This window comes from Suncus etruscus, chromosome 7 (genome assembly GCF_024139225.1).
Source record: "Suncus etruscus isolate mSunEtr1 chromosome 7, mSunEtr1.pri.cur, whole genome shotgun sequence".
Classification (NCBI taxonomy): domain Eukaryota; kingdom Metazoa; phylum Chordata; class Mammalia; order Eulipotyphla; family Soricidae; genus Suncus; species Suncus etruscus.
The window spans coordinates 67,236,635-67,249,185 of NC_064854.1; the positions used below are offsets into that span (position 1 = coordinate 67,236,635).

Below are 12,551 nucleotides of genomic sequence, written 5' to 3' on the forward strand. Positions count from 1 at the left end.
TCAGCCAAGCTTCTCCAGCAGGGCAGTGCTGTGGGGGTAGTAAAGTAGTGGTGTGGGCCACCACACTTCCACTTTCCCTGGTTGGTGTTGTTCATGGAAAATGCCTGGGCTGACTATGTAGGGAATAGAGAATCTGAATTTTAATTCACTCATTTTCCCCTATATTTTCCTTTACCTATTCCATTCTTTTAAAAATCAGAGTTATAACAGCCCATGTTCGCTCTTTCTTGGAAATGATGTGGAAAAAAAAAAAAAAAGGAAAAAGATAGCTCTGAATCTGGTCTTTATCTTTAAAGAGTTATTCTTATCATGCTGAGCAGAGTTAGTCTGAAGGTCAGAGATAGATACAGAATGATATCTCTGATGTGTGGGACTTAAAGATACACAGCAAAGTAGCAGTAAAGGTCCAAAGGCAATATAAAGGGAGACTGATACACATATTTGAATTGTGAAGGAGCAGAAGAAAATGATGAGAGGGAGGTAGGTATACTAATGAAGAGTGTGATGTTGAAATTATGTGGGTTAAAAACTAGTATCAAGAGTATCACAAACCACAGAATCTTAATAAAATATTAAAAAAATAAAAAGCATAGATACTTAGACGAACATAAATAATACATAGATAGATTATTTGGGAAACAACATATTCAGAGCATTCTTTCTCTTTGCTTTCATCTCAAAGCGGAGACTATTTCAAACACAGCAATATATTCCTTCTCTGCTCTCCCATCCTGGAACTTAAAACCATAAATCTGTGTCCCTCACCAACATGCTAGGCCCAGGGACTTTAAAGAAGTCTAGCCCCATCTAGGGGCTTCTGAGTGGTCATTGCCAATGCCAATTCTCTGCCTCATGACCATTTAATGCAGAAGACTCAAATTCTACAAAAGAAGATGTGGTGGGAGAGCATTTCTCAAGTACAGGAACCAACAGAAGATATTTTCCTTTCTGCCCTTCAAGGGATATGCTTGGATAAAATGCTTTGAGCTGCTCTCACACTCTCAATATCAGTCTTCATAGGAGGCAGGCACATGGAATTGTGATGAAGATCTCTGCAGAGCTGAGAGTCAGAGTTTGATCCATAGCTCCATTCCATGTCACACAGTTCTATTTCTGACTTGGCTAGGTACAAATATCACAACTGAATGCCCCCAAAGCAGATGGAAGAAGTCACGAAAAGAGAATCAGAGCTCCTATTTTCCTCACTTGGTGATAGCTTACTTTACATCTAAAGTATCATAAATTTTATCAAGTCTAACCTGACATTACTTCTTTAAAACATTGACAAATAATGACATGTAAAAGCAGACAAAGCCATGTGCTTAGAACATTTATGTAAGATTTTTATGTAAAATGTATTTGGAATCTGCTTCTTTTTTGCCCTGTAATCAAATGTTCTAACTGTTATGCTCATTTATAGGAGTAAAGTAGAGAGAAGAAAAATTAAGAGAAAAGAGGGGCCGGCATGGTGGCGCTAGAGGTAAGGTGCCTGCCTTGCCTGTGCTAGCCTAGGACAGACCGCGGTTCAATCCCCTGGTGTCCCATATGGTCCCCCAAGCCAGGAGCGATTTCTGAGTGCATAGCCAGGAGTAACCCCTGAATGTTACCGGGTGTGGCCCAAAAACCAAAAAGAAAAAAAGAAAAAAAATTAAGAGAAAAGAGAGATGAGCCCGTGTCTAAAACATGGGAATATTCCCAAAGAGATTTCCACATTAGAAGGTATCACACATCTACACCCAGAGTGATGCCCATTTTTCTATTTTTCCTGAATAAATGGGAATAAGGTTATATTTTCCACAGCATCCATGAAGAATCTTTAGAATTGTTTAGCTAAAATGATACCTTTGGCAGAAATAATGCTAAGCATATTAAAATATATGGATTGTGTGTGTGTATGTGTGTGTATATGTGTGTATGTGTGTGTGTGTGTGAAAGATATTGTTTGTCTTTGGGTCATACCCAGCTTATGAGACAATATGCTGACTGAATATAAAGCAAATGCTCAGCCTGTTGAGTTATCTCTCTTGCCAGGCAGATTTTTATTTTTATTTTTTTTGGGGGGACCCACACATGGTGTTATTCCCAGTTTATTGTTTAGAGGTCATTTTGGTGGTGCTTGGAGGACCACATGGTCCTACTGCACACATGTGTTCTAGTTTATTGAGCTCTACCTTCAGTTTCTGCCAGTGGTTTTTTTGTTTGTTTGTTTCTTTGTTTTAGGGGCCACACTTAGTTGTGGTGAGTACTTATTCCTGAATCTATGCTCAGGGAACACTCCTGGTGGGGCTTAGAGGACCATATGGGGTGACAGAATTGCATCAGATCAGTGCTATACTATTAATCTGGACCATTTCCTGATGATTTCTTTTTTCTTTTCTTTTTTTTTTGGGGGGGGGGTCACATCCTGCAGTGCTCAGGGGTTACTCCTGGCTCTATGCTCAGAAATCACCCCTGGCAGGCACAGGGGACCATATGGGACCACCGTCCTACTGCCTGGAAGGTAGACGCCTTACCTCCAGGCTATCTCTCCGGCCCCCCTTATGATTTCATTTAAAAAAATTCACCAGTATTTAGAGGAAAGGCTTTTAGTTTTTCTCCATTGAGAATAATATTTGCCATTGGCTTGTGGTAGATGGTTCCAACTAGATTGAGAAAGGTTCCTTCCATTCCCATCTTGCTGAGAGTTTTGATCAAGAATGAGTGTTGTACCTTATCAAATGCTTTCTCTGCATCTATTGATATGATCATGTGATTTTTATTTTTCTTGTTGTTGATGTTGTGTATGATGTTAATAGATTTACGGATGTTAAACCATCCTTGCATTCCTGGGATGAAACCTACTTGGTCGTAATGTATAATCTTCTTGATGATGCATTGGATCATATTTGTCAGGATTTTGTTGAAGATCTTTGCATCAGCATTCATCAGGGATATTGGTCTGTGATTTTCTTTTTTTGGCAGCGTCTCTATCTGGTTTTGGTATCAAGGTGATGTTGGCTTCATAAAAGCTGTTTGGGAGTGTTCCCGTTTTTTCAATTTCATGGAAGAGCTTGGCTAGGATTGGTAGTAGCTCCTCTTGAAAGATTTGAAAAAATTCATTAGGAAAACCATCTGGCCTGGGCTTTTCTTTTTGGGCAGATGTTTGATTACAGTTTCAATTTCTTCAGTAGTGATGGGGATGTTTAGATATGCTACATCCTCCTTACTTAAATGTGGAAGGTTATAAGTGTCCAAGAATTTTTCCATTTCTTCTAGGTTCTCATGTTTTGTAGCATAAAGTTTTTCAAAGTAGTCTCTAATTACCCTTTGGATCTCTGCAATATCTGCCGTGATCTCCCCCTTTTCATTTCTAATATGGGTTATCAGATTTCTCTCTCTCTCTTTCTTTGTGAGTTTTGCCAATGGTCTATCAATCTTGTTTATTTTTTCAAAAAACCAACTTCTGCTTTCGTTAATCTTTCGAATTGCTTTTTGGTTTTCCACTTCATTGAGTTGTGCTTTCAGCTTTGTTATTTCCTTCTGTCTCCCTACTTTTGGTTCCTTTTGTTGGTCATTTTCTAATTTCTTAAGCTGCGCCATTAAGTTATTCAGGTATGCTCCTTCTTCCTTCCTGATGTGTGCTTGTAGAGCTATAAATTTTCCTCTCAGGACCGCTTTTGCTGTGTCCCATAGATTCTGGCAGTTTGTGCCTTCATCATCATTTGTTTCCAGGAAAGTTTTGATTTCCTTTTTGATTTCATCTCGGACCCACTGGTTGTTCAGTAGCAGGGTGTTTAATTTCCAATTGTTAAGGTTTTTTTCTGTGTGCCTTTGTAGTTCACATCTAATTTCAGAGCCTTGTGGTCAGCAAAGGTAGCCTGCAAGATTTCTATCCTCTTGATTTTATGGAGGTATGTTTTATGTGTCAGCATGTAGTCTATTCTGGAGAATGACTCATGTACTTTGGAAAAGAATGTGTATCCAGGTTTTTTGGGATGGAGTGTCCAGTATATATCTACTAGTCCTCTTTCTTCCATAACTCTTTTTAGGGCTAGTATGTTTTTGTTTGGTTTCAGTCTGGTTGACCTATCAAGTGTTGATAGAGCTGTGTTGAAGTCTCCCACAATGATTGTGTTATTATTGATTTCTTCTTTCAGATTTGTCAGTAATTGTACTAGATAATTTGCTGGTCTCTCATTGGGTGCATATATGTTTAATAGTCTGATTTCTTCCTGTTGCACATATCCCTTGATTAGTACATAGTGTCCATCTTTGTCCCTTACCACTTTTCTGAGTATAAAGTTGGTGTCATCAGATATTAATATGGCCACCCCAGCTTTTTTGAGGGTGTTGTTTGCTCGGATAATTTTCTTCCAACCTTTGATTTTGAGTCTATGTTTGTTCTGACTATTCAGATGTGTTTCTTGTAGGCAGCAGAAGGTTGGATTCATCTTTTTGACCCATTTTGCCACTCTGTGTCTTTTAATTGGTGAATTTAGTCCATTGACATTGAGGGAGATGATTGTCATAGGATTTAATGTCATCTTTGTAGATAAGTTTGCTGTGTTTGTTGGTCTCTCTTGTCTTAGAGTAGACCTGTCAGTTTTTCTTTTAAGGCTGGTTTATCATCTGTGAAGTTTCTGAGCTGTTGTTTATCCATGAAGCTGTATATTCTTCCTCCAAACCTGAACGTGAGTCGGGCTGGGTGCAGTATTCTTGGTGAGGCATTCATTTCATTCAGTCTGGTCACAATATCCCACCACTGTCTTCTGGCCTTGAGAGTTTCTTGTGACATATCTGCTGTAAGTCTTAGGGATGCTCCTTTGAATGTAATTTCCCTTTTTGATCTTGCTGCTTTCAGTATTCTATCTCTATTTATGGGATTTGTCATTGTAATGAGGATATGTCCAGGGGTGATTTTCTTTGGGTCTCTTTTAGCTGGTATTCTTTGGGCATGCAGGATTTGATTGCATGTAGTCTTTAACTCTGGGAGTATCTCTTTGATGATGTCTTTGACAGTTGATTCTTCTTGGAGATCTCCTTCCTGGGTTTCTGGGACTCCAATGATTCTTATGTTGTTTTTGTTGAGTTTATCAAAGACTTCTATTTTCATCTGTTCGCATTCCTTGAGTACTTTTTTCATTGCCTGTTCGTTTGTCTTAAGGTTCTTTTCCAATTTCTTCTGTTGTGTTGAGTTTTTCTGCATCACATCTTCCAGTACTCCTATTCTCTCCTCAGCTGCTGATATCCTGTTGGCGAGGCTATCCATTGAGGTTTTCAATGGAGAAAAACTAAAAGCCTTTCCTCTAAATTCTGGTACAAGACAAGGCTGTCCGCTCTCACCACTCCTCTTCAACATAGTACTGGAAGTTCTTGCTATAGCGATCAGGCAAGAAAAAGATATCAAGAGAATCCAGATAGGAAAGAAAGAAGTCAAGCTCTCATTGTTTGCAGATGACATGATACTCTACTTAGAAAACCCTAAAGACTCTACCAAAAAGTTTCTACAAACAATAGATTCATATAGCAAGGTGGCAGACTACAAAATCAACCTACAGAAATCAATGGCCTTTTTATACACCAATAATGATAGGGAAGAGATGGAATTCAGGAAGGCAATCCCATTCACAATAGTGCCACACAAACTCAAATATCTTGGAGTCAACTTGACCAAAGACGTGAAGGACATATACAAAGAAAACTATAAAGCCCTGCTCCAAGAAATAAGAGAGGACACACAGAAATGGAAAGACTTGCCCTGCTCATGGTTTGGCAGGATTAACATCGTTAAAATGGCAATACTCCCCAAAGCATTATACAGATTTAATGGTATCCCCTTAAAAATACCCATGACATTCTTCAAAGAAGTGGATCAAACACTTATGAAGTTCATCTGGAATAATAAACACCCTCGAATAGCTAAAGCACTCCTTGGGAAAAGGAAAATGGGAGGCATTACTTTCCCCAACTTTAAACTGTACTACAAAGCAATAGTTATCAAAACAGCATGGTATTGGAATAAAGACAGACCCTCAGATCAGTGGAATAGCCTTGAGTTCTCAGAGAACATTCCCCAGGCATACAATTACTAAGTTTTGACAAAGGAGCAAGAAATCCTAAGTGGAGCAGGGAAAATCTCTTCAACAAGTGGTGCTGGCAAAACTGGTTAGCCACTTGCAAAAAAGCGAACATAGACCCCCAGTTAACATCATGTATGAAGGTAAAATCCAAATGGATTAAAGGCCTTGATATCAGACCAGATACCATAAGGTATATAGAACAACACGTCAGTAAAACACTCCATGACATTGAGACTAAAGGCCTCTTCAAGGAGGAAACTGCACTTTCCAAACAAGTGGAAGCAGAGATTAACAGATAAGAATACATTAAACTGAGAAGCTTCTGCACCTCAAAAGAAATAGTGCCCAGGAATCAAGAGTCACCCACTGAGTGGGAGAAACTATTCACCCAACATCCTTCAGATAAGGGGCTAATATCCAAAATATACAGGGCACTGACAGAACTTTACAAGAAAAAAAAAATCTAATCCCATCAAAAAATGGGGAGAAGAAATGAACAGACACTTTGATAAAAAAGAAATATAAATGGCCAAAAGACACATGAAAAAATGCTCCTCGTCACTAATCATCAGGGAGATGCAAATCAAAACAATGATGAGATACCACCTCACACTGCAGAGATTGGCACACATCACAAAGAATGAGAACAATCAGTGCTGGCGGGGATGTGGAGAGAGAGGAACTCTTATCCACTTCTGGTGGGAATGCCGTCTAGTACAGCCTCTATGGAAAGCAATATGGAGGTTCCTTCAAAATCTGGAAATTGAGCTCCCATTCAATCCAGCTATTTCACTCCTAGGGATATACCCTAAGAACACAAGAATACAATACAAAAACCCCTTCCTCACTCCTATATTTATTGCAGCACTATTCACAATAGCCAGGCTCTGGAAACAACCAAGATGCCCTTCAACAGACGAATGGCTAAAGAAATTGTGGTACATATACACAATGGAATATTATGCTGCTGTCAGGAGAGATGAAGTCATGAAATTTTCCTATACATGGATGTACATGGAATCTATCATGCTGAGTGAAATAAGTCTGAAGGAGAGAGAGAGACGCAGAATAGTCTCACTCATCTATGTTTTTTAAGAAAAATAAAAGTCATTTTTGCAACAATCCTCAGAGACAATGAGAGGAGGGCTGGAACACCAGCTCACTCCATGAAGCTCACCACAAAGAGTGGTGAGTACAGCTATAGAAATAAGTACACAGAGAACTACCATAATCAAGTGAATGAATGAGGGAACTGGAAAGCCTGTCTGGAGTACAGGTGGGGGTGGGGTGGGATGGAGGGAGATTTGAGACATTGGTGGCGGGAATGTTGCACTGGTGAAGGGGAGTATTCTTTACATGACTGAAACTTAATCACAATCATTTATGTAATCAAGATATTCAAATAAAGAGAAACAAATCACCATCATATAGGGGTGTTTTCCAGCTGTCTCCTTCCTTGCCTTCTTTTATCAAGATCACCATATTCTTTAGATGCAAATAGAAAAGGCCTTAGGAGTTTCCAGGGATAGCAGTGTTTAGAAAGTATTACTGCCCTCATAATCACCAGAAGTTTAGATTTTCTTTCTACTTTTAGTTTTATTCTTAACAGTTTTAACTGTATAGTACTTTTGTGTTTTGAAATCTGTCATTTTCCATTTTTCTGCCTGATACTGACTATTGTCCACCTCCTGACACTATTTTTTCTATCCTGAAACCAGCTTCAGATGAACTCAGCATAAGGTGACCCCTGCCAGAGACATAGACACAAACCAGCAAGGCAATTATTCTGAATATCTTCCTCGATACTGAGTCAAAACAGAGGAAGGTCATGGAAAGGCCATTTCCCCAATTTGCCTAATCTTCCAGCTCTGGCAGTTTTTGAAGATGATGTCATGCAGTTCAGAAGTCTGGCAGCTAGAATTGAAATAAAGATGGGATGGAAGGGCCAACATAAAGCTCAGGGACAGAGAATATGCCTTGCATGTCTAAAAAAATCAAGTGATGGGATGGGTAGAGGATAGTTCATTGAGAGTATCCTTTGTATTGAAGATGGAGAAGTGGGATGGAGACAAAAAAGAAAAGATAAAAAAGAAAAATCCAAAAAAGAATACTCATTATTGATTCTTCATGATTATCTTCCTCTTTATTTACTTTCTTCACTTGTAAAATTCTGGCTTCAATATCTTTCATATATTGAATTAAATATTAATATCTCTGATATACAGAGGCATAGCAGGAAACAAATGAGCTTTTCATGCATAGTAAGTTTCATAACATTATAGCATAAACAACATGGGTTATTTAGTAACCTTTTGTAAGGATCATTAAATTAATATACTATAAATAGCAAAGGATATTAGTTTGAAAAGGTTATTGAAGTTTATGAATTAACCTTAAATTTCATTTTTCTCTATTATGCTATCTTTCAGTTGCAGGCTTATTCTTTGAAAGTAACTTGGTTATTCACTTAAAGGCTAATTTGGATCTCTATTATTCTCTCTGCTATTCACCTACTCTCCTTGAACATGTTGATGGGCAACAAAGTGTCCTTTATAAAAGAAAGAAAAAGAGTAGAAGAAAAGAACCCTAGAAGTGAGTAAGCTAACAGATCTGAAATAATTAGGAGCTGGCTGTAGTCTTGTATACTATTCTGTATGGGTGGTAAATGTATTTTGGAAACACTTAAGCTCTAGAGAGGCACTATAAATAAAAATGTACAATTGAAGCCTGAACTTGATTGATGCCTTGGTGTTGTTTTCCTTTTTCTATAAAAAAAGAAGTTCCTGGGGGCTGGAGAAAAGTACAGTGAAAAGGGCGCTTTTCTTGCTTGTGGCTGCCCCGGTTCCATAAATTAAACAAATATGCAATCAAAAAGAACTTGCCCTTTTCTCAGTATGAATGTCAAGTCTTATAAGAAGTGAAGATACTGAAATATTGGATAATATGAGGAGTTCAGAGTCAAGTCCTCTTGCATGTGGGAAGCTACAAGCTCTTTTAGAGGAATAGCAATCAAATCTCTCACCATTTGGGGCACTCAGAACCAATATGGGAACCAACCAAGGAAAAACAATCCCTTTGTTACCAGCAGACTGCACTGGTATAAACTGATGTAGAAAATGGATAGTAGAAACATGTTATGATATGTGATTTGGTAAAGGGAGAACAGAACTTCTGTTTCTATTTGACCTGAGAGGTATCTTGGCAGTAACTTGAAAATACCATGATAGGTGGTAGGTGCCTTTGAAGCAGTCTTTTCTTCTGGCCAAACAGACAAGTAAAATTCATTTATCAAAATCTGGATCCATACTTTACATATTTTTATTTATTTCTAGTATGCTCAGTCAACCCAAAGGATGTCACAAAGAAGATGCTGATTGCTTTCTGCTGAAAGCTGGAAGAGAATCATCTTGCTAAGGTTAGTGTATGGGATTGTAGCATAGTCTGAGCTCAGGCCAGGCAGGGCTACAGGCATAAAGCCTTCCCTTCTCCCAGGCTTGCTTAGGAATGCTGTACTGTGGATGAGTCAGGTCTTCCAAGGACTGAACTATTTCTCTGAAGTTCACAGGTTGAAGTTCTCCCCCTCAATATCTCAAAATGTGATAGTACTTGGAGGAAGTGTCTTTCAAAGAGACAATTCAGTGAAAACAAGGTATTTAGGGTAAGTTTTGATCCAATATGGCTGGCATCGTTACAGGAAAGGAAATGGGTGACTGAAGAGATGATTCATGGACTGAACTCATGCTTTGCATGGGGGAGGCCAGGGCCTGACTCTCAGCACCACATGTTCCCTCAAATGATCCCATCCCTCTCAGCACAGAGCTGGGAATAGCCATTTAGCTTTACTGGATGTAACCCTCTCCTCCTGAGACAAAAAATAACAGGAAAGAAGATGAAATATGAACACTGATATACAAGGAGGAATGAAGATGTGAAACCAAAGAAAGTTGATAGTTTACAAGCCTGGAGGTCTAGGAACAACATGAGAAATAAGAAAAAAGAAATACAGTTTTTCAGATGTGTAGCAGGTACTTCTTTTTCCTTGTTTATTTGGGGAGGTTTTTCTCTTGCACAGCCATACCCTGCTCTGCTCTGAACCATGAAGTGCCAGGATTCAAAATCAGGTCCCAAACACCAGGCATTAACACTAGTCCTTTTAGATTTCTCATCAACCTGGAAGGCCTAAATTATTAGTTTACAAAAAAAATCCTCTTGATGTCTTATGACAAAGTATTCATCTATTCAGTGCAGATATGTGACTCAGCAATAACGTGCCTTGCTTATGTGACCATGGTTTTATTCCTAGCATCACACAGACACACATACCACCACCACCACCACCACCACCACCACCACCACCACCACCACCACCACCACCACCACCACCACCAACAACAACAACAACAACAACAACAACAAAACAACCAAAAAAAATCCCAAATTACAAAAACTCCAAACCACAAATGTTGCACACATGTAGTATAGATAAATGAAGAGATAGAGATGAACAAAAACAAAAAAACAATATCATTTACCACTTGCAAAAAGTGGTTCATACATTATTAAAAACCTTTCCATAATCTTTTCTTTTAAAATTTGAATTTATATACAGAGCAAAATGGAGCAATTACAATTTCTTTACTATGATAATTTTTTAGTTTTTGGGTCACACCCAGCAGCGCTCAGGGATTACTCCTGGCTCCATGCTCAGAAATCACTCCTGGCAGGCTCAGGGGACCATATGGGATGCCGGGATTTGAACCAACAACCTTCTGCATGAAAGGCAAATGCCTTACCTCCATGCTATCTCTCCGGTCCTATAATAATTTTTTTAAACAAAACTGAGGTAATATGGTTTACAGCACTGGATAGTCCAGGTAAACAGTCTCTCAGACTGGCAATAGCATATATTGCATCATGTCCACTACTAATTCCCAAATTCATATTTTTGTTTTGCCACATCCAGTGGCACTCAGGCATTACTCCTGACTCTGCATTCAGAAATCACTCATCATCGTCGGCTCAAGGGACCATATGAAATGCCAGGGATCGAGCCAAATGCCCTACCCACTGTGCTATCTCTCTGGCTGCTCCTAAAATTAGTAATTTTTAATCTATAATAATTTTTTTTGTTTTTTGGGCCACACCCGGCAGCACTCAGGGGTTACTCCTGGCACTCAGAAATCACTCCTGGCAGACTCGGGGACAATAGGGGATGTCAGGTATTGAACCCAGGTCCTGGGTTAATTGCGTACAAGGCAAACACCCTATCACTGTGCTATCTATCCAGCCCCTATAATCATTTTTGTTTCACATATTATTATGATGATTATAATTTTAACCTAGAAATGAAATTGGTAGATAGGATATAAGCCAAACTTAAGCATATTATATAAAAGATAAATATTTTGTAAATAAATCTTGCTAATTGCCTTCCAGAAATGTTTACATTTAGAAAGCTATTTTGAGTCACCACTCCCTTCATTATAGCCCCAGGACTGATTTATTGTATTCTGGGAGTCTGCATCTCTTGGCCTCTTTGTTGCTTGTCTCCATTCTTCATGTATAACTCCAGCCAATCACATTGTAGCATTCACTTAGAGTTGCCATGAGAGTAAATCCTAAACTGACTTTAGTGATAGAGGTGTCTGGACTTGTGATCATTTTGCAGCGTATCAAAATATCAAATCATTATGATGTATACCTGAAATAAGTATAATGTTATGGCCAATCATAGCTGCCCTAACTTAAAAAAGGGCATATTTTGAGCATATTTAAATAAAGTCCTTTAATTGCCCTGTAACTGACTTCTCTTTTTTCTTTTATTTTGGATCACACCCAAGGGTACAATGGGGATCATGTGGTGTTGGGGATCAAATTCAGGGCTACTGTGTAGAAAGCATGTGCTCCAGACCTTTATTTTTTGGTTTTTGGGTCACACCCGGCATGCTCAGGGGTTACTACTGGCTCCATGCTCAGAAATCACTACTGGCATGCTCAGGGGACCATATGGGATGCCAGGATTTGAACCAATGACTTTCTGCCTGAAAGGCAAACAACTTACCTCCATTATATCTGTCCAGCCCCATGCTCCGGACCTCTGAGTCCTAACTCTAGTAATTTTTGACTCGGCTATTCATGGGCTTTCAAGCAAATTCTCAGAGAGAATATTGTAGAATTTAGATGTTGTTGACAATCTGTGTTCCTCATAACTCAGGACTCTCAGGGGCTTGGTGGTCATAAGTCTCAGTGCTGGTGAAGGGTGCTTCCTGCTTCAGCACAATAGTAGTTGGAGAAGGGGAAGCCTTGCCAAAAGGGGGCCCATCAGATTGGCAGCCAGTAGCCCACTTAGAGAACATGGCTTTGAGGGGTTGTAAAGAGCACAGTGTTAAGAGGGATGGTGATCTTTGAAGCATGATCTGGTAGTAGCTCACTGTTTCCCTACAGGAAGCCTGAGCTTAATGTGCTTATGACTGTTGGTTGTTAACTTTATGC

The 12,551-nt window shown here is 39.1% G+C and overlaps 1 protein-coding gene across 1 annotated transcript in view; it reads right to left on the bottom strand.

Annotated features, from left to right (window-relative positions):
• KCNQ5 (potassium voltage-gated channel subfamily Q member 5) overlaps positions 1-12,551 on the bottom strand; it is a 722,711-nt gene that overhangs the window by 113,747 nt on the left and 596,413 nt on the right.